Below are 22551 nucleotides of genomic sequence, written 5' to 3' on the forward strand. Positions count from 1 at the left end.
ATGTGAGAGCCGTTACCTAGTTACAGGGACACTTGAATGGTGAGAGAGCCGTCTGACTTGCATTTCTATAACCGCACATCGCATAGTCAGGTAGAAACTTATCAGAGTCGTTTTTATAAACCAGAGGGCGCTCTCACTGGAAATCTACTGTGATTCAACAAAAAAAGAACATTTAGAACATTCACAAAAATAGAGGAGGGGAGGAAAAAGAAAAGCATATATTGTGAAGATCACATACATATAATGTTGCCCTACAGATACAATAACTAGATTCCTGAAAAATAAACAATGTTATTAAACATAAATAGGAAGTGGCATGATACGACCTTAAAAAGATTTAAAAAATTGAAAAATTGATATATATATAAAGGTCTACAGCACCCGCTCTTCCCAGGTGGTCTCCCATCCAAGTACTGGCCGAGCCCAACCCTGCTTTGCTTCTGAGATCGGACGAGATCAGGCGTACCCAGGGTGGCATGGCCAATAAATAAAGGAAGGGAAATATAAAATCTGATACTCCTTTTAAGAAAAGAATTAAATAATTTTAGCCACTTATTAGGTTTCTAATTAAGAAAGTCCTTCTACTAAAAGAATATTAATATTAAGAATTAAAAATATATAAAAAGAATTTTTATGTGATTGGGACGTCATCCAATCAAATCACATAATAAATTGACATTAGTCATGCAGGATTTGGGGGATACAGGTGGGTGCATGCGTGCAGTTGGTAAAAGTACACACGCATGCCACCACTATCCCAAAATACCTGATGATTGACAAACATCACCAATTGGTGGCGTGGTTGTCACCCTATTATTTTATCAGAAAGAAGAAGTTCAAGACAGCAGTAATGTAGTTAAGGGTCTGGATCTAATAGAGAAAAGACAAACATCTATTACTCATATTTTCCCTTTCCAATGATGACAGGGTGTATATCATCAATTTATAGATTGATTTCAAATGCCTCATTAAGACCCTGGGGGCTCAGGCTATTAAGTTTATAGATCCAGAACATTTCACGTCTTTTGATTGTTTGTGTAATGTTCCGGGTGTCAGCATGAATTTTCTCTATAGGTATTACAAAAATACTTGAAAAAAGACCCTGATGTTTATCCGCAATATGTCTTGATACACTGTGCTGCATAAATTTCTTCTTAGTGTTTGAACGGTGTTTGTTCAACCTATTCCGTAACGTCTGTGTGGTGCGACCGACGTACTGTAATCCACATTGGCATTCCAGCACGTAGATCACATTATTTGACCCACAGTCCATTGGTTGCTTAATATTAAAAATTTCCCCAGTAGTATTACTACGAAAAGAGGTAGAGTTACGTATAGAAAGGCAACATAGACATTTAGATTGTCTACATTTAGTACTGCCCACTGGTCTAGATGGTATAAATGAACTAATGTTCGACCCAGTTGCTTTTTGATGGAATTTACGTAATTTAGTAGGTGCTAACAAATTTTTTAGGGTTTTAGCTCTCCTAAAAGTTAGGGGCGGGTGGCTTGGTAGGGATTTGCCTATGTATGGGTCTTTTTTAATAATATGCCAATATTTGGAAAGGATATTTCTCACGTCCTTATGATTACCACTATAAGTAGTAATAAAGTTGGTACCCCATTTAATATTTTGCTGTTTGTCCTTTGCCTGATCTTTCTGGTTGGCTAATAGGCAATTTTCTTGTGTAAGAGCCTTGGCTCGATTAAAAGCCGCCTCAATAACCCTATGAGGATAACCTTTTTTCTGAAATCTTCTCCGAATGATTTCACTCTGTGAGATGAAATCCCTAGTTAGCGAACAGTTCCTCCTTAATCTCTTAAATTGACTAAAAGGGATATTTGTCTTCCATTTTTTAAAATGGAGACTTGAATACTCAAGATAACTATTGCAATCGACCTTTTTAAAGAACGTACGTGTTATAATTTTGTCACCAACAGCATTCATTTCTAAGTCCAAGAATTCAATTCTTGAACGGTCATGTGTCCCGGATAAAGTGATACCCCAATTAGAGGAATTCAAGTATTGAATAAAGCCCATAATGGAATCAGAATCTCCATCCCATATGAAAAACAAGTCGTCTATATAACGACGATATAATACAATATTATCCGACCACTGGGTGGACTTATAAATGTACTGATCTTCAAACACTCCCATGAAAAGGTTCGCAAAACTGGGCGCGAAACGCGTACCCATTGCAGTACCTTTGCACTGGAGGTATAGTTGTTCACCAAAAGAAAATGTATTATGTGTCAGGATAAATTGAATGGATTTCAATATAAACGACTTTTGATCAACAGGTACAGAAGAATCTTTACCAAGGAAAGAATCAACACATTTTATTCCCAATTCATGATTGATATTTGAATATAGGGCCGCAACATCAAGGGCTATCCACGAATATGTATCTTTCCATGTGATTCCTTGGAGTGTAGTTATTAAAGAAGTGGAATCTTTCAAATAGGAAGGTAACTGAATTACATATTTCTGTAGCAAGATGTCCACATAGTGGGACAAATTGCAAGTCAGAGAGGATATCCCAGATATGATGGGGCGGCCCGGAGGATTCTGGACATCCTTATGGATTTTGGGTAGATGGTAAAAAAGTGCCATTACTGAGTCTGTTTTCAAAATGTATTCTTGTTCTTTTTTACTCAGTATGTGTTTTGCAGAGTCAATCAGGGTCCTCAGTGCAATCTTATGTTCCCCAGACGGGTCTTTGTCTAGAGGAAGATAATAATCGGTATCCGACAGAATGTGGAGAGCTTCTTTAACGTAGTCATCTCTATTTTGGATGACCACGCCTCCACCCTTGTCGGCATTACGGATGACTATTGAGGTGTTTTCACATAGGCTTTTTACTGCCTTAGATTCTTTGGGACTGAGATTCTGATTCAAAATGGGCCTCTGATGGATGGATCGAAAATCATCCATCACTAGATGGTAAAAAGTATCTATGAAATTCCCCTTGTGGTGGGTCGGATAAAAGGTTGAAGGGGGTTTCAAATTTGTAGAGACATATTGTATTGCTGTTCCCGAAGTGGATGGAGTCTCATTAGTATGTTCAATACTAGGTTTATTTAGACTCTCCAGTAGACTGAAGTGTCTTTTTAATGTTAACTTTCTGACAAAATTATGTAAGTCTAAAAAGAGATCAAAGCCTTTAATGCTTGATGTTGGACAAAATGAAAGGCCTCTTGCTAGAAGTGATGTTTCCTCTTCATTTAATAAATGAGAAGACAAATTGAAGATTTTGATTTCATGATCTGATTTCTCTTTATCTATTTTTAAAATTTTCTTTTTACTTTTGCCTCCCCTACATCCTCTTCTAAGTTTTTTCTTTTTACTGATCTTTTCCCCAGGGGATGAAAAAAGTTTGTGATCGTTACCGTATTCGGGCTTTTCATTATCGGATATATTGTAGTTGGTGTAAGTGCCGTAGGAAGGGACAAAAAAGAAGAAGAAGAAGAGGCGCTCTGACCTACCTGAGGCAACAGGTCGAGCGTCTCTATGAGGTTCGGGCTAACCTCAGAACAAGAATGATTGGGGGACATGTGAATGGAAGTCACCCAAACTTCCATTCACATGTCCCCCAATCATTCTTGTTCTGAGGTTAGCCCGAACCTCATAGAGACGCTCGACCTGTTGCCTCAGGTAGGTCAGAGCGCCTCTTCTTCTTCTTCTTTTTTGTCCCTTCCTACGGCACTTACACCAACTACAATATATCCGATAATGAAAAGCCCGAATACGGTAACGATCACAAACTTTTTTCATCCCCTGGGGAAAAGATCAGTAAAAAGAAAAAACTTAGAAGAGGATGTAGGGGAGGCAAAAGTAAAAAGAAAATTTTAAAAATAGATAAAGAGAAATCAGATCATGAAATCAAAATCTTCAATTTGTCTTCTCATTTATTAAATGAAGAGGAAACATCACTTCTAGCAAGAGGCCTTTCATTTTGTCCAACATCAAGCATTAAAGGCTTTGATCTCTTTTTAGACTTACATAATTTTGTCAGAAAGTTAACATTAAAAAGACACTTCAGTCTACTGGAGAGTCTAAATAAACCTAGTATTGAACATACTAATGAGACTCCATCCACTTCGGGAACAGCAATACAATATGTCTCTACAAATTTGAAACCCCCTTCAACCTTTTATCCGACCCACCACAAGGGGAATTTCATAGATACTTTTTACCATCTAGTGATGGATGATTTTCGATCCATCCATCAGAGGCCCATTTTGAATCAGAATCTCAGTCCCAAAGAATCTAAGGCAGTAAAAAGCCTATGTGAAAACACCTCAATAGTCATCCGTAATGCCGACAAGGGTGGAGGCGTGGTCATCCAAAATAGAGATGACTACGTTAAAGAAGCTCTCCACATTCTGTCGGATACCGATTATTATCTTCCTCTAGACAAAGACCCGTCTGGGGAACATAAGATTGCACTGAGGACCCTGATTGACTCTGCAAAACACATACTGAGTAAAAAAGAACAAGAATACATTTTGAAAACAGACTCAGTAATGGCACTTTTTTACCATCTACCCAAAATCCATAAGGATGTCCAGAATCCTCCGGGCCGCCCCATCATATCTGGGATATCCTCTCTGACTTGCAATTTGTCCCACTATGTGGACATCTTGCTACAGAAATATGTAATTCAGTTACCTTCCTATTTGAAAGATTCCACTTCTTTAATAACTACACTCCAAGGAATCACATGGAAAGATACATATTCGTGGATAGCCCTTGATGTTGCGGCCCTATATTCAAATATCAATCATGAATTGGGAATAAAATGTGTTGATTCTTTCCTTGGTAAAGATTCTTCTGTACCTGTTGATCAAAAGTCGTTTATATTGAAATCCATTCAATTTATCCTGACACATAATACATTTTCTTTTGGTGAACAACTATACCTCCAGTGCAAAGGTACTGCAATGGGTACGCGTTTCGCGCCCAGTTTTGCGAACCTTTTCATGGGAGTGTTTGAAGATCAGTACATTTATAAGTCCACCCAGTGGTCGGATAATATTGTATTATATCGTCGTTATATAGACGACTTGTTTTTCATATGGGATGGAGATTCTGATTCCATTATGGGCTTTATTCAATACTTGAATTCCTCTAATTGGGGTATCACTTTATCCGGGACACATGACCGTTCAAGAATTGAATTCTTGGACTTAGAAATGAATGCTGTTGGTGACAAAATTATAACACGTACGTTCTTTAAAAAGGTCGATTGCAATAGTTATCTTGAGTATTCAAGTCTCCATTTTAAAAAATGGAAGACAAATATCCCTTTTAGTCAATTTAAGAGATTAAGGAGGAACTGTTCGCTAACTAGGGATTTCATCTCACAGAGTGAAATCATTCGGAGAAGATTTCAGAAAAAAGGTTATCCTCATAGGGTTATTGAGGCGGCTTTTAATCGAGCCAAGGCTCTTACACAAGAAAATTGCCTATTAGCCAACCAGAAAGATCAGGCAAAGGACAAACAGCAAAATATTAAATGGGGTACCAACTTTATTACTACTTATAGTGGTAATCATAAGGACGTGAGAAATATCCTTTCCAAATATTGGCATATTATTAAAAAAGACCCATACATAGGCAAATCCCTACCAAGCCACCCGCCCCTAACTTTTAGGAGAGCTAAAACCCTAAAAAATTTGTTAGCACCTACTAAATTACGTAAATTCCATCAAAAAGCAACTGGGTCGAACATTAGTTCATTTATACCATCTAGACCAGTGGGCAGTACTAAATGTAGACAATCTAAATGTCTATGTTGCCTTTCTATACGTAACTCTACCTCTTTTCGTAGTAATACTACTGGGGAAATTTTTAATATTAAGCAACCAATGGACTGTGGGTCAAATAATGTGATCTACGTGCTGGAATGCCAATGTGGATTACAGTACGTCGGTCGCACCACACAGACGTTACGGAATAGGTTGAACAAACACCGTTCAAACACTAAGAAGAAATTTATGCAGCACAGTGTATCAAGACATATTGCGGATAAACATCAGGGTCTTTTTTCAAGTATTTTTGTAATACCTATAGAGAAAATTCATGCTGACACCCGGAACATTACACAAACAATCAAAAGACGTGAAATGTTCTGGATCTATAAACTTAATAGCCTGAGCCCCCAGGGTCTTAATGAGGCATTTGAAATCAATCTATAAATTGATGATATATACACCCTGTCATCATTGGAAAGGGAAAATATGAGTAATAGATGTTTGTCTTTTCTCTATTAGATCCAGACCCTTAACTACATTACTGCTGTCTTGAACTTCTTCTTTCTGATAAAATAATAGGGTGACAACCACGCCACCAATTGGTGATGTTTGTCAATCATCAGGTATTTTGGGATAGTGGTGGCATGCGTGTGTACTTTTACCAACTGCACGCATGCACCCACCTGTATCCCCCAAATCCTGCATGACTAATGTCAATTTATTATGTGATTTGATTGGATGACGTCCCAATCACATAAAAATTCTTTTTATATATTTTTAATTCTTAATATTAATATTCTTTTAGTAGAAGGACTTTCTTAATTAGAAACCTAATAAGTGGCTAAAATTATTTAATTCTTTTCTTAAAAGGAGTATCAGATTTTATATTTCCCTTCCTTTATTTATTGGCCATGCCACCCTGGGTACGCCTGATCTCGTCCGATCTCAGAAGCAAAGCAGGGTTGGGCTCGGCCAGTACTTGGATGGGAGACCACCTGGGAAGAGCGGGTGCTGTAGACCTTTATATATATATCAATTTTTCAATTTTTTAAATCTTTTTAAGGTCGTATCATGCCACTTCCTATTTATGTTTAATAACATTGTTTATTTTTCAGGAATCTAGTTATTGTATCTGTAGGGCAACATTATATGTATGTGATCTTCACAATATATGCTTTTCTTTTTCCTCCCCTCCTCTATTTTTGTGAATGTTCTAAATGTTCTTTTTCTGTTGAATCACAGTAGATTTCCAGTGAGAGCGCCCTCTGGTTTATAAAAACGACTCTGATAAGTTTCTACCTGACTATGCGATGTGCGGTTATAGAAATGCAAGTCAGACGGCTCTCTCACCATTCAAGTGTCCCTGTAACTAGGTAACGGCTCTCACATGATCGGATCTTACTCACGTGATGTGAGCCATGTGATACCAGGTTGAGTGACGTGAGCTAGCTTCTTTAGAGAGGACGGCCCCCTCACCACTTTTGTTACCTTGTGACCGAGCAACGGCTCTCACGTGACTGGGATCCGGTCATGTGACACAGGTCCTAGAGTCTTGATAGAACTTTACAATCGCCTTATTTGATTAGAAACCTGTGATGCGTTTGCTATTGCACACCTCATAGGGTCGGCCCCCATATGGGCGTATTGTTTTGAGGTCACTTACAAAACGGACTATTTTCAGTGTGCTTTTCTAGCTTTATATAATACAAATGTGTTTCTAATGTGCACATCGGCGGCTCATTATGAGAGCTTGCAGATATGCACATTATATTTGCCACTGATCATTTAGGCAACACCCAAATCTCCTCCCTTCTGACCCTGTGACCCTTTAAGGGCGGTATGTTTGTAAGTATAAATATGTGTAGCCTTGTGCTGTTACTTTGTGCAGCTCTGTGTACCTGATGAAGGGGAGTGATTCCCCGAAACGCGTTGTATCGCTGCAATAAAAAGATTTCTTCTTGATCCTGGTGACTGGCTGACGGTAATTCGCGCCGTGGGACGTGTTTTTGTTCCTTTATACTATTATCTTCTTGGGGGCTCCAGGCTTCTCCGTTTGAAGATCTTCTGTGATCCCGTGGCTGCAGACCGCCCTATCCAGACATCCAGGCTTGTTTGATAATACCTACAATAGTGTTGTGCCTATCCTTGCACAACCATATAAGGTGAGCCTTACCATCTCTCTCCATATATCAATATATACCCACAGAATTACCCTATGGTGCGCCCATCTGTGTTTTTTTTACAGATTTTAAACCAGCCTGATATATTACATGACGGGAATCCAAAGGAAGGGAGGGACACCTCCTGAAGACAGTGGAACTTAGAGACCACCTTAGGTAAAAAAGAGGGAGAATGTCTCAGTACTATCCTATCATCCTTGATGGACAGGTACGGGGGCCTGCACGAGAAGGCCTGGATCTCCCCCACCCTCCTAGCCGAGGTGATGGCCACTAAAAAAAACAGTTTTAAAGGTAAGTAACTTTAGAAAAATCTCAGATAAGGGTTCAAAGGGATTGTCTGATAAGGCTGCTAAGACTAGATTCAAGTCCCAAGGGGGGACAGTGGACCTCACTATTGGTTGCTTTCTCCAAGCTCCTTTCACAAATCTCTTAACAAGGTCTATCTCTGCTAATTTAATATCAAGTAAGGCACTCACAGCTGATATGTGGACTTTTATAGTGCTTACCCTTAGCCCCTTCTGCAGACCTGACTGGAGGAACTCTAGGACCTTAGTGATTACAAGGGGACCTCTGGTATCCCCCCCTGTGAATCTTCTGAAAGACTGCCAGATTCTGTCATAAATCTTAGAAGTCACCTTCTTGCGACTATAGAGAATTGTGGAAATGACCGCGTCCGAGAGGCCCTTTCCCTTTAATATCTCCCGCTCAGTCTCCATGCTGCCAACTGAAGTTGTGTTGTCTTGGGATGCCATACTGGGCCCTGGTGAAGGAGATCTGGGATGTTTGGTAGTCGCCACACGTCTCCTGCTGACATCCTCACTAGGAGAGGGAACCATGATCTCTTGGGCCAGTAAGGAGCGATCAGTATCAGCTTGTGGTTCTCCTGTAGTACCTTTTGTAGTACTTTGGGGATTAACGCAAAGGGAGGAAAGGCATACAGGTTTACCCTTGGCCACGGGTGGGAGAGAGAGTCCAATATGAGTGGGTGATCCGTATAGGCTAGAGAGCCGAACTTCTCTACTTGTCTGTTTTGACGCGTGGCGAACAGATCTATTTCTGGAAGGAACCATCTTTGTGCTATCTGATGGAATAGCCTTGGGTTTAAGGACCATTCCCCTTCCTTTAAGATATCTCTGCTGAGAAAATCCGCAACTGTGTTGTCTTCTCCCCTTATGTGAACTGCCGATATTGACAGTATGCTCCTTTCTGCCCACTGGAAAATTTCTCTTGAGACCCTCGCTAAGGATGGGCTTCTTGTGCCTCCCTGCCTGTTTAGATAGGCCACAGCTGTGGTGTTGTCTGAGAGTATTCTCACTTCTTTCCCACAGATCTCTGAGTGAAGGGCCTTCAAGGCCTCCCAGACTGCACTTAACTCCTTCAGGTTGGAAGAGGCTAGGATTTGATCTCCTTGCCAGCCCCCCTGTACTACGGACCTGTCTGAAAAGGCCCCCCAACTGTTCTTGCTGGCATCTGTAGTAATAGTGACTACATCTGTTTGTTGCCACGGAACGCCTGCGTTTAGGTTCTGGCTGATCAACCACCAATTCACGGAATCTCTTACATACTGAGGGACTCTTACCCTCCACTCTAGTGAAGCTCTGCTCTTGTCCCATTCTCTGAGCATAAAGGACTGAAGGGTTCGTGAGTGAGCCTGAGCCCACTTTACTGCTGGGATAGTTGAGGACATCAGACCCAAGATCTTCATTATTAATCTGATTGCCGCTCTTGATCTGCTGCGAAAAAGAGTAAATTCCTGCTTGATAGTCTGAATCTTTTCCCGTGGAAGGAAGGTCCTCATGAGACCTGAGTCCAGCAGCATCCCTAAAAAGATCTTTCTTCTTTCGGGCCGGAGGTCTGACTTCTCTATATTTATCAGCAACCCCAGATCCGTTAGGCTTTGCTTCACTGAATCTATTTGTTCTAATAGAAGGTTCTCTGATGCAGCCGCTATAAGGAAGTCGTCCAAGTAAGGCACAACTAATATGCCCTTTAGATGAAGGTCTGCTATCACCTCTGCCATTACTTTGGAAAAGACTCTTGGCGCTGACGTGATGCCGAAAGGAAGGACCTGGAATTGATAATGGAGTACCACCGAATCTTGTTGTACTGCAAATCTGAGGAATTTCTGATGCTCTCTGCAGATTGGAATATGGTAATATGCGTCGGTGAGGTCTAGGGTTGCCATAAAGGTGTTTCTCTGTAACAGGCTTATAGTGGATTTTATGCTCTCCATCTTGAATCGTTTGTAAAGTAGATGTTGGTTCATAATGGCTCTGTATGAGCCGTTTGGTTTTTTGACTAAAAATATAGGGGAATAAACTATAAATCTGATCTAGTATTAAAGCTTGGACTGGATCGGCTTTTTTGGTGAGGTGGAAAACCTCCTGGGGAAGAGTGGAAAACTCGAACTTTAGGCCTGATGAGACTACATCCAACACACAGGGGGAATTGGAGATACTTTCCCAGGCTGGGAGGAAGTACTTCAGTCTTCCTCCTACCCTGCATCTGGCGTCATTGTTTTGATGGCTTTTGGGAGGAGTCAGAGGGGTTGAATAAAAAACCTCTTCCTCTTCCCGAACGCCACCGGGGAGAAAAATCTTTCCTTTTCTGGTCCTGTCTGCCCCTGGATGTAGGAAAAAACCGTCTCTGACGAAAACTCCTTTGTTCCGAGGGGAACCCCTTCTTTTTGTCTGTGGCCTTTTCTAGGATGTCGTCCAGGACTGACCCGAACACCCTATCACCTTCGCAGGGGATGCCGCAGAGCTTGTTCTTGGATGCCGCATCACCTGACCAGGACCTAAGCCACACTGCCCTTCTGGTGGAGTTTGAGAGGGCCTCAGATCTGGCTGCTAGTTTGATAGAATAGACCGAAGCGTCGGCCAGAAAATTTGCCGCCTGTTTAAGAACTGGTAGAGATGCTAAAATATCCTCTCTAGGGGTTCCTGATACTAGGTGTTCCTCTAGTTGGTTTAACCAGTAAGGAGCGATCAGTATCAGCTTGTGGTTCTCCTGTAGTACCTTTTGTAGTACTTTGGGGATTAACGCAAAGGGAGGAAAGGCATACAGGTTTACCCTTGGCCACGGGTGGGAGAGAGAGTCCAATATGAGTGGGTGATCCGTATAGGCTAGAGAGCCGAACTTCTCTACTTGTCTGTTTTGACGCGTGGCGAACAGATCTATTTCTGGAAGGAACCATCTTTGTGCTATCTGATGGAATAGCCTTGGGTTTAAGGACCATTCCCCTTCCTTTAAGATATCTCTGCTGAGAAAATCCGCAACTGTGTTGTCTTCTCCCCTTATGTGAACTGCCGATATTGACAGTATGCTCCTTTCTGCCCACTGGAAAATTTCTCTTGAGACCCTCGCTAAGGATGGGCTTCTTGTGCCTCCCTGCCTGTTTAGATAGGCCACAGCTGTGGTGTTGTCTGAGAGTATTCTCACTTCTTTCCCACAGATCTCTGAGTGAAGGGCCTTCAAGGCCTCCCAGACTGCACTTAACTCCTTCAGGTTGGAAGAGGCTAGGATTTGATCTCCTTGCCAGCCCCCCTGTACTACGGACCTGTCTGAAAAGGCCCCCCAACTGTTCTTGCTGGCATCTGTAGTAATAGTGACTACATCTGTTTGTTGCCACGGAACGCCTGCGTTTAGGTTCTGGCTGATCAACCACCAATTCACGGAATCTCTTACATACTGAGGGACTCTTACCCTCCGCTCTAGTGAAGCTCTGCTCTTGTCCCATTCTCTGAGCATAAAGGACTGAAGGGTTCGTGAGTGAGCCTGAGCCCACTTTACTGCTGGGATAGTTGAGGACATCAGACCCAAGATCTTCATTATTCATCTGATTGCCGCTCTTGATCTGCTGCGAAAAAGAGTAAATTCCTGCTTGATAGTCTGAATCTTTTCCCGTGGAAGGAAGGTCCTCATGAGACCTGAGTCCAGCAGCATCCCTAAAAAGATCTTTCTTCTTTCGGGCCGGAGGTCTGACTTCTCTATATTTATCAGCAACCCCAGATCCGTTAGGCTTTGCTTCACTGAATCTATTTGTTCTAATAGAAGGTTCTCTGATGCAGCCGCTATAAGGAAGTCGTCCAAGTAAGGCACAACTAATATGCCCTTTAGATGAAGGTCTGCTATCACCTCTGCCATTACTTTGGAAAAGACTCTTGGCGCTGACGTGATGCCGAAAGGAAGGACCTGGAATTGATAATGGAGTACCACCGAATCTTGTTGTACTGCAAATCTGAGGAATTTCTGATGCTCTCTGCAGATTGGAATATGGTAATATGCGTCGGTGAGGTCTAGGGTTGCCATAAAGGTGTTTCTCTGTAACAGGCTTATAGTGGATTTTATGCTCTCCATCTTGAATCGTTTGTAAAGTAGATGTTGGTTCATAATGGCTCTGTATGAGCCGTTTGGTTTTTTGACTAAAAATATAGGGGAATAAACTATAAATCTGATCTAGTATTAAAGCTTGGACTGGATCGGCTTTTTTGGTGAGGTGGAAAACCTCCTGGGGAAGAGTGGAAAACTCGAACTTTAGGCCTGATGAGACTACATCCAACACACAGGGGGAATTGGAGATACTTTCCCAGGCTGGGAGGAAGTACTTCAGTCTTCCTCCTACCCTGCATCTGGCGTCATTGTTTTGATGGCTTTTGGGAGGAGTCAGAGGGGTTGAATAAAAAACCTCTTCCTCTTCCCGAACGCCACCGGGGAGAAAAATCTTTCCTTTTCTGGTCCTGTCTGCCCCTGGATGTAGGAAAAAACCGTCTCTGACGAAAACTCCTTTGTTCCAAGGGGAACCCCTTCTTTTTGTCTGTGGCCTTTTCTAGGATGTCGTCCAGGACTGACCCGAACACCCTATCACCTTCGCAGGGGATGCCGCAGAGCTTGTTCTTGGATGCCGCATCACCTGACCAGGACCTAAGCCACACTGCCCTTCTGGTGGAGTTTGAGAGGGCCTCAGATCTGGCTGCTAGTTTGATAGAATAGACCGAAGCGTCGGCCAGAAAATTTGCCGCCTGTTTAAGAACTGGTAGAGATGCTAAAATATCCTCTCTAGGGGTTCCTGATACTAGGTGTTCCTCTAGTTGGTTTAACCAGATAGTCATGGACCTGGCCGTATAGGTTGAGGCTACACTAGGTCTAAGGATGAACATGGAAGCCTCCCATGATTTTTTTTAGTAAGGCTTCGCTTCTCTTATCCATTGGGTCCTTTAGGAGACCTAAATCCTCAAAGGGTAAGGCTGACTTTTTCGTAATCTTTGCTACGGGGGCGTCCACTTTAGGACATTTGTCCCAAGAGGACGTATCTTCCTCTGCAAAGGGATATTTTCTTTTTAGGACCCTAGATACACTCGGTCTCTTTTCCAAATCGATCCATTCTTTATTAATTAATTTAATAATATTAGAGTGGAGGGGAAACACCCTCTTTCTTTTTTCTCCCAGGCCCTTAAACATTAAATCCTGTATTGTTTTGGACTGTTTAGATTCCTCTAGGCTTAGGGTTGCTCTAATGGTCTTCAATAATGCTTCCGTGTCCTCAATGGAACAAAGAGGCTTCCCGGACTCGTCTTCAGAGGAAAGAGGTTCAGACTCCGGGGGGAGCTCCCCTTCATGAAAATCCTCTTCCTGATATTCCGGCTCTAAAGTAGCAGGCATCTCGGTCATAGAAGTGGAAGGTTTCTGGGACGTGGCCGCTAGTCTTTGATCCACAGCGCTGCTTACTTCCTCCTTAATAATATTTCTAATATTGTCCAATAAGGAGGGGGACTCTTCCGACACAATTTTTTCCAAACACTTTGAACAAAGGGATTTCTTATAACCTGACGGTAAGGCCTTTTTACAAATGGAACACTTTTTGACCCGCTGAGACTCTGTGGACTTCTGGGCTTCCCTGACCTATAGATATAAGCCAGAATTTCTGTTTTAAATAAAAGGGAGCTGTCTGTTTAAGAAAAAGGAGAGGTACAGTCCCTTATCCAGTGGAAGAGAGTAAGATTTTTAACCCCTCAGTGACACAGGTTAACACAGGGATTTTACATTTCCCCCATAGGAGGGTAGCTTACCGGGCTGCCGGTCTTGGAAGGATCCAAAGGTCTGCGCATTGCGTCCTCTCCTGATGCCGACATGATGCAGGCTGCTCTCTGGACGCCGCCGATTCCCGCCGCTCTTTTGAATTTTCAGGGGGAGAGACGTCTTACTTAGGCGCCTGTGAGCTTGCGCTCACGTGACCCGCGATCCTGCTGCTTCCTCTCACGATCTCTCAGTCAGGAAGCGCTGCCCGGGGCTGCCTCCACCAGAGGACTTGTGCCTGGGAGACAGGGAGAACCGCACCGCAGTCCCGCGATCCTGCCCCCGTATTCAACCTGCCGGCGATTTGCTGCTGGGAAACCCAAACGAATCTCCCACCAGTGGAACTCCACACTTGATCCCAGAGGGACAGGAAACAACTAGAGCAGGTAAGGGGAGGGGAGTATTTAAAGAGCTCCACGTTGTTTCCTGTCCCTGGGGAGGCGGGGTATCTTCCTGTCGTGCCGCTGGGGGGGGGGGCGTTTGGAAAAGCGTCCGTGCTTTCTTCACGACTGCGGAGGTTTCCAAGCCTTTAGAACATCCGAAGCTTTGGGGAGGTTGCTTGTCCAGCTCTGTCGCTCCATGTAGATGTCAACCATCTCTTCCGTGGGAAGGCTCCTGAAGTGTTCTAGGATAAATCATAAAAATAAAAAAAAAGGGATGTTAAAGCAGCCGTTAAAACATACATGCCAAATGACAATCTCATTTTAAGCGGCAGAAAATTAACTTACCGACGGCGTCACTTATACGCATCTGGTACTGTCTCCTTCGCCATCTGTCCTGACAGTACTGAGCATGGCGCTGACTGATGTCTTTACAAGTCGTCAGTGATGGAAATGGGTGGTCCAGTCTCACTGGACACCACCTCAGCAGCCTCTTCCCTGATGTCCGCCACAACTTCTTCAGGATCTTCTACTTCACTTCGCTCTCCCTCCTGTTGCTCTTCTTCTGATATTTCATCTGCTTCACTCCTTTTGCCTCTTTCTTGATGAAGGTCTGTGAAGTTAAAGAGATATGCAGATTTTTTTTGTGGGTACAGTGGGTGAGAACTGAGTAAACAACCATAAAACGTAATATAATTGAGGATAAAAATCAACTCTTACCCCGGTGTATTGCTGTCCAAATTATGCAAAATACAACCTGCCTTCATTAGGATCTCCCAGGTGCAGATACTGCTTCAAAGCATCTTTGTCGTCGACGCTGAGATTCTGGAGTGCCCACCTCTCGACGGCCTCTATTGCATCTTTGTTAGTGAATGGTTCCTGCTGAAATCTAATGATATGGTGGTAAGAGTTGTTAGCATGGATGGATAAGACACAAAATTTATGTAAACAAAAATAAAAGTTCAGTTTCCATGGGTAACTTACTTTTCTTGAAACCTCTGCAGGTCCTTGCTCGGATTGGTTATCGGTTTTCCCGTTGTTCTCCTGTAGTACCTTTTGTAGTACTTTGGGGATTAACGCAAAAGGAGGGAAGGCATACAGGTTTACCCTTGGCCACGGGTGGGAGAGAGAGTCCAATATGAGTGGGTGATCCGTATAGGCTAGAGAGCCGAACTTCTCTACTTGTCTGTTTTGACGCGTGGCAAACAGATCTATTTCTGGAAGGAACCATCTTTGTGCTATCTGATGGAATAGCCTTGGGTTTAAGGACCATTCCCCTTCCTTTAAGATATCTCTGCTGAGAAAATCCGCAACTGTGTTGTCTTCTCCCCTTATGTGAACTGCCGATATTGACAGTATGCTCCTTTCTGCCCACTGGAAAATTTCTCTTGAGACCCTCGCTAAGGATGGGCTTCTTGTGCCTCCCTGCCTGTTTAGATAGGCCACAGCTGTGGTGTTGTCTGAGAGTATTCTCACTTCTTTCCCACAGATCTCTGATTGAAGGGCCTTCAAGGCCTCCCAGACTGCACTTAACTCCTTCAGGTTGGAAGAGGCTAGGATTTGATCTCCTTGCCAGCCCCCCTGTACTATGGACCTGTCTGAAAAGGCCCCCTAACCGTTCTTGCTGGCATTTGTAGTAATAGTGACTACATCTGTTTGTTGCCACGGAACGCCTGCGTTTAGGTTCTGGCTGATCAACCACCAATTCACGGAATCTCTTACATACCCTCCGCTCTAGTGAAGCTCTGCTCTTGTCCCATTCTCTGAGCATAAAGGACTGAAGGGTTCGTGAGTGAGCCTGAGCCCACTTTACTGCTGGGATAGTTGAGGACATCAGACCCAAGATCTTCATTATTGATCTGATTGTCGCTCTTGATCTGCTGCGAAAAAGAGTAAATTCCTGCTTAATAGTCTGAATCTTTTCCCGTGGAAGGAAGGTCCTCATGAGACCTGAGTCCAGCAGCATCCCTAAAAAGATCTTTCTTTCGGGCCGGAGGTCTGACTTCTCTTTATTTATCAACCACCCCAGATCCGTTAGGCTTTGCTTCACTGAATCTATATTTGTTCTAATAGAAGGTTCTCTGATGCAGCCGCTATAAGGAAGTCGTCCAAGTAAGGCACAACTAATATGCCCTTTAGATGAAGGTCTGCTATCACCTCTGCCATTACTTTGGAAAAGACTCTTGGCGCTGACGTGATGCCGAAAGGAAGGACCTGGAATTGATAATGGAGTACCACCGAATCTTGTTGTACTGCAAATCTGAGGAATTTCTGATGCTCTCTGCAGATTGGAATATGGTAATACGCGTCGGTGAGGTCTAGGGTTGCCATAAAGGTGTTTCTCTGTAACAGGCTTATAGTGGATTTTATGCTCTCCATCTTGAATCGTTTGTAAAGTAGATGTTGGTTCAGTCCCTTTAAGTTTATAATGGCTCTGTATGAGCCGTTTGGTTTTTTGACTAAAAATATAGGGGAATAATAACCTGTTCCCTGTTCTGCTGAGGGAACTGACACTATAGCTTCTTTTTGCAAGAGGATCTTTATCTGATCTAGTATTAAAGCTTGGACTGGATCGGCTTTTTTGGTGATGTGGAAAACCTCCTGGTGAAGAGTGGAAAACTCCAACTTTAGGCCTGATGAGACTACATCTAACACCCAGGGGGAATTGGAGATACTTTCCCAGGCTGGGAGGAAGTACTTCAGTCTTCCTCCTACCCTGCATCTGGCGTCATTGTTTTGATGGCTTTTGGGAGGAGTCAGAGGGGTTGAATAAAAAACCTCGACCTCTTCCCGAACGCCACCGGGGAGAAAATATTTTCCTTTTCTGGTCCTGTCTGCCCCTGGATGTAGGAAAAAACCGTCTCTGACGAAAATTCCTTTGTTCCGAGCGGAACCCCTTCTTTTTGTCTGTGGCCTTTTCTAGGATGTCGTCCAGAACTGACCCGAACACCCTATCACCTTCGCAGGGGATGCCGCAGAGCTTGTTCTTGGATGCCGCATCACCTGACAAGGACCTAAGCCACACTGCCCTTCTGGTGGAGTTTGAGAGGGCCGCAGATCTGGCTGCTAGTTTGATAGAATCGACTGAAGCGTCGGTCAGAAAATTTGCCGCCTGTTTAAGAACTGGCAGAGATGCTAAAATATCCTCTCTAGGGGATCCTGATACTAGGTGTTCCTCTAGTTGGTTTAACCAGATAGTCATGGACCTGGCCGTATAGGTTGAGGCTACACTAGGTCTAAGGATGGACACGGAAGCCTCCCATGATTTTTTTTAGTAAGGCCTCGCTTCTCTTATCCATTGGGTCCTTTAGGAGACCTAAATCCTCAAAGGGTAAGGCTGACTTTTTCGTAATCTTTGCTACGGGGGCGTCCACTTTAGGACATTTGTCCCAAGAGGACGTATCTTCCTCTGCAAAGGGATATTTTCTTTTTAGGACCCTAGATACACTCGGTCTCTTTTCCAAATCGGTTCATTCTTTATTAATTAATTTAATAATATTAGAGTGGAGGGGAAACACCCTCTTTCTTTTTTCTCCCAGGCCCTTAAACATTAAATCCTGTATTGTTTTGGACTGTTTAGACTCCTCTAGGTTTAGGGTTGCTCTAATGGTCTTCAATAATGCTTCCGTGTCCTCAATGGAACAAAGAGGCTTCCCGGACTCGTCTTCAGAGGAAAGAGGTTCAGACTCCGAGGGGAGCTCCCCTTCATCAAAATCCTCTTCCTGATATTCCGGCTCTAAAGTAGCAGGCATCTCGGTCATAGAAGTGGAAGGTTTCTGGGACATGGCCGCTAGTCTTTGATCCACAGCGCTGCTTACTTCCTCCTTAATAATATTTCTAATATTGTCCAATAAGGAGGGGGACTCTTCCGACACAATTTTTTCCAAACACTTTGAACAAAGGGATTTCTTATAACCTGACGGTAAGGCCTTTTTACAAATGGAACACTTTTTGACCTGCTGAGACTCTGTGGACTTCTGGGCTTCCCTGACCTATAGATATAAGCCAGAATTTCTGTTTAAATAAAAGGGAGCTGTCTGTTTAAGAAAAGGGAGAGGTACAGTCCCTTATCCAGTGGAAGAGAGTAAGATTTTTAACCCCTCAGTGACACAGGTTAACACAGGGATTTTACATTTCCCCCATAGGAGGGTAGCTTACCGGGCTGCCGGTCTTGGAAGGATCCAAAGGTCTGCGCATTGCGTCCTCTCCTGATGCCGACATGATGCAGGCTGCTCTCAGGACGCCGCCGATTCCCGCCGCTCTTTTGAATTTTCAGGGGAAGTGACGTCTTACTTAGGCGCCTGTGAGCTTGCGCTCATGTGACCCGCGATCCTGCTGCTTCCTCTCACGATCTCTCAGTCAGGAAGCGCTGCCCGGGGCTGCCTCCACCGGAGGACTTGTGCCTGGGAGACAGGGAGAACCGCACCGCAGTCCCGCGATCCTGCCCCCGTATTCGACCTGCCGGCGATTTGCTGCTGGGAAACCCGAACGAATCTCCCACCAGTGGAACTCCACGCTTGATCCCAGAGGGACAGGAAACAACTGGAGCAGGTAAGGGGAGGGGAGTATTTAAAGAACGCCACGTTGTTTCCTGTCCCTGGGGAGGCGGGGTATCCTCCTGTCGTGCCGCTGGGGGGGGGGGCGTTTGGAAAAGCGTCCGTGCTTTCTTCACGACTGCGGAGGTTTCCAAGCCTTTAAAACATCCGAAGTTTTGGGGAGGTTGCTTGTCCAGCTCTGTCGCTCCATGTAGATGTCAACCATCTCTTCCGTGGGAAGGCTCCTGAAATGTTCTAGGAGAAATCATTAAAAAAAAAAAAGGGATGTTAAAGCAGCCGTTAAAACATACATGCCAAATGACAATCTCATTTTAAGCGGCAAAAAATTAACTTACCGACGGCGTCACTTATACGCATCTGGTACTGTCTCCTTCGCCATCTGTCCTGACAGTACTGAGCATGGCGCTGACTGATGTCTTTACAAGTCGTCAGTGATGGAAGTGGGTGGTCCAGTCTCACTGGACACCACCTCAGCAGCTACTTGAAGGATTCTTCACTGACGTCCGCCACAACTTCTTCAGGATCTTCTATTTCACTTCGCTCTCCCTCCTGTTGCTCTTCTTCTGATATTTCATCTGCTTCACTCCTTTGCCTCTTTCTTGATGAAGGTCTGTGAAGTTAAAGAGATATGCAGATTTTTTTTGTGGGTACAGTGGGTGAGAACTGAGTAAACAACCATAAAACTTAATATAATTGAGGATAAAAATCAACTCTTACCCCGGTGTATTGCTGTCCAAATTATGCAAAATACAACCTGCCTTCATTAGGATCTCCCAGGTCCAGATACTGCTTCAAAGCATCTTTGTCGTCGACGCTGAGATTCTGGAGTGCCCACCTCTTGACGTCCTCTATTGCATCTTTGTTAGTGAATGGTTCCTGCTGAAAACGATATGGTGGTAAGAGTTGTTAGCATGGATGGATAAGACACAAAATTTATGTAAACAAAAATAAAAGTTCAGTTTCCATGGGTAACTTACTTTTCTTGAAACCTCTGCAGGTCCTTGCTCGGATTGGTTATCGGTTTTCCCGTTGTGGAAAGGAAAAAACGATTCTCAGCGCTTGACTCCGCTTTCAGCAATGTGTGTCGTATGCACCGGAAGTAAATATCGAATAGCTGTAAAGGTAGAGCGGAATGTGTTAATCATGTGCTTGACAGGACTGCAGATAGGTCGAGCAACCAAAACGCCCCTCTATCCTCCTGCCAATTGAAACCTTCTTACCCAATAAACACACATGACGCCACTGAGTTGGGTGGTGATCGGCCACAGCTTTCTTTATTCGTTACCGAACATAACAAAATCCACGGAGAAGTGGACACCATCGGCCCTCAACAATGCACGGTTGTCGCCCTCCAGCTGCCGGTGGCAAACGGCTACACCGCCCCGGGATCTAATAAACCTGCAAATACGGGAATTAATGGTTCTACGACATTTCTCTATTGCGTCTGGGTCCCGAGCCCCTTGCCAAACCACCTGGGGGATGATCTCCGACCAAACAAGGACCAGTTCAGGGAAAAAAGAAGAAAAACGTTCCATATCGGAACGCATTAAGGTCATGAGCTCCGCGAGTCGTAAGGAGCAGAGATCATTTCCCCCGGCATGGACAACCAGAATCACTGGGCCGGAGATGGACCGGCTGATTCCCACAACCTCTGAGAGAACCTGAGGCCAGCGAAGGCCCCTAATACCCCGCCAGAAAACATCGACCTCACGAAAGCCCAAGGTCCGGCCTCCCGGTCTGCATTCAGCTCTTTGCGCTGCCCAAAAGACATAAGAGTGACCGAGGATCCATACGGCCGGCCAGGAAATCCCTGAAAAGACAGCATATAAATATAAAACATGGAATTAAGAAACAGAACACCATGGAACAACCAATTGCACCTCCCGCGAACAGTGACATACAGTTATGTAGATTAAATATGTCTATATAAATCCCATCTCATTATTATAAATTACTCTTTTTTTTGGGGAGGGGTGGGGGGGTTTGGAATATGCCCACCTGAACCCTCCATTAGCTGCTTAGATCAATGGCAACAGGTCGGGGCGAATATAACTTGCAAAACAACGGGAACGCCATCGACCAATTCACATAACATCAGCCTCAGAAAGGCCGGCCCTAGCCGCCTCCGTGGCGCACCTATACGGAACGAATGCATACCACAGTCGCGTGGGTTACAACCTACAGACACTAGACAGCGCTGAAAAAGTAAATAAAACTGGTACCTGGTGAGCGGGGAGCAATCCTGGTGCACCAGGAAATTATCGCCTCCGAGCCTAACCGCTAGGTAGGAGGTCACCAAATGTACTGGGCAAACGGGACCCGGTATGGGGTGAAGAGGGATCCAAGCCCCGTGACCATACGTGTCAGTTTTGGAACGGCAAATTTTTACCCTAACCGACCCCTTGCCAAACGCCACATCCCGAAAAAGGAGTCCTCCGGGCTTATGGCGAGAAGGAGGTACCAGCTCGCCGATGCGAAGGGCAGCGAAAAAGGCTAGGCCGAACGCGACAGATAACAGGAGGGCCTCGAAAGGGGAACCACAAGTTACCGAACACTCCGACACCGACCTGACGAGTAGCGAGTATGAAATAGGGCGGCGACATTCACGCCGGATGGATTCTTTAGACCAACCCCGCAACGCCTGTGTAAAAAATGCTTGGTGACATCGAGCCACCCAAGCAGGCGAAAATAAAAGGCCACGCCTGAGAGGCGCTGCTGCGCGGCCACCGCTGAGGAACCCAGTGAACGCAAGCGCAGTAAGAATTCAACCAGAGCTCCGCTCTGGAATTCCTGCCAATTAAAATGAGAGAGAGAATCAGCAGTAAAGTTACATGCATCGGGAACATGACGGGCCCTGAAAAAGATGTTCAATTCCAGGCAACGCAACACCAAATGGCGGAGAAGGCTCAGAACCGGAAGGGACGAGGAAGATAAACTGTTAATGCAGTGAACCACACTCAAGTTATCTGCCTAGAAACAAATATGACGGTTTGCAAACTGTAAACCCCAACTTTCGACTGCTACCACGATAGGGAATAATTCAAGCAAAGTTACGTTCCTGCAAAGGCCAGACGCTGCCCAAGGCTCAGGCCACCGCGAGGCACACCACGAATTATTAAGAATGTCACCAAAACCACAGGAACCTGAAGCGTCAGTAAACAAAGAGAGCTCTGAGTTGGTCAATACAGGGAACAAAAAACACGTGTGGCCATTGTAAGATGCTAAAAATTGGCGCCATACAAGCAAATCAGACTTCATGGATTTAGTTACACGGACATGATGGCATGGTGACTTCAAACCCCGGGTGGCAAGCGACAGGCAGCGAGAAAAAACCCTGCCCATAGGCATGACCCTGCAGGCAAACACTAATAAACCCAACAGAGACTGTAGCTGCCACAGAGTGACCTTAGTCTCCGACAGGAAACCTATCAGGGAAAGCAATTTATCTAACTTATCGCTGGGGAGTCTGAAAACCATGTCAACCGTGTTAATTTCAATCCCCAGGAAAGACAGACAAGTACTAGGACCCTCGGTCTTATCCGGGGAGAGAGGAACACCAAAACGTCTCATAAGCTGGAGAAAGGTATTTAGGAGATGAAG

The 22551-nt window shown here is 44.3% G+C and overlaps 2 pseudogenes; one reads left to right on the plus strand and one right to left on the minus strand.

The window, feature by feature from the left end:
- Positions 1–369: 369 nt before the first annotated feature.
- Positions 370–488, minus strand: LOC122942855 (annotated as a pseudogene).
- A 6173-nt stretch (positions 489–6661) lies between these two features.
- On the plus strand, positions 6662–6780 carry LOC122942962 (annotated as a pseudogene).
- The last annotated feature ends 15771 nt before the right edge of the window (positions 6781–22551 follow it).

The sequence above is a fragment of the Bufo gargarizans genome, chromosome 6 (assembly GCF_014858855.1).
Source record: "Bufo gargarizans isolate SCDJY-AF-19 chromosome 6, ASM1485885v1, whole genome shotgun sequence".
Lineage (NCBI taxonomy): Eukaryota > Metazoa > Chordata > Amphibia > Anura > Bufonidae > Bufo > Bufo gargarizans.